Source organism: Myotis brandtii, unplaced genomic scaffold, assembly GCF_000412655.1.
Source record: "Myotis brandtii unplaced genomic scaffold, ASM41265v1 scaffold247, whole genome shotgun sequence".
NCBI classification, from domain to species: domain Eukaryota; kingdom Metazoa; phylum Chordata; class Mammalia; order Chiroptera; family Vespertilionidae; genus Myotis; species Myotis brandtii.
The window spans coordinates 138,584-139,162 of record NW_005359352.1 but is presented as its reverse complement, the minus strand read 5'-3'; the positions used below and the strand labels follow the sequence as shown (position 1 = coordinate 139,162).

Here is a 579-nt window from a genome sequence, read left to right as displayed (position 1 = left end):
TCCAAGCTGGGACTTGCACGTGGCTTTGCCACGAGAGGACTGTGCCCTCTCAATAATCCCCTCTCATTAGTCCGAGAAACACTGTAGCCGCTCTCCACACCTGCCCACTGTCACCTGCCCACTGTCACCTGCCCACTACCAGTGCTCTTTATGAAGATGGTGAACAGCATGGACGTGACTGAGGTGGGATGGGAGGGAAAGGGGACTGGCTCTGAGGTTGTCTGCCCACAGCCCTTACAGCTATTGAAACCTGCCCATGGAGGGAACATACTGAGAAATAGACATTCTGTTAGGATGGTGAGGTCATGGCTGCTTTTCTCTCCTTCCTGTTTCCAGCTGTCTGTGCAATACGATGCAACACAAATAATTCAGATTATGTTGTTTTTAAATGGGCTTCGGCACATTTCCCCAGGATTACCCCTTGTGTTTGTATGAAACCTCCATGTGGGGCGCGTGGGGTGGGCACTGAACAAGGCCTCCACGTGGGGCAGGTGGGGCAGGTGTTGAGGCTTCCACCTGGGGCGCGTGGTGGGGGGGACAGGTGCTGAAGCCTCCCCCTGGGGGGAGGGGGTGGGCGCT

The 579-nt window shown here is 55.6% G+C and overlaps 1 protein-coding gene across 1 annotated transcript in view; it reads left to right on the top strand.

Moving 5' to 3' along the window:
* The window catches only part of GREB1 (growth regulation by estrogen in breast cancer 1), a 53,552-nt gene that overhangs the window by 23,365 nt on the left and 29,608 nt on the right, over window positions 1–579 (top strand). The window lies entirely within an intron of this gene.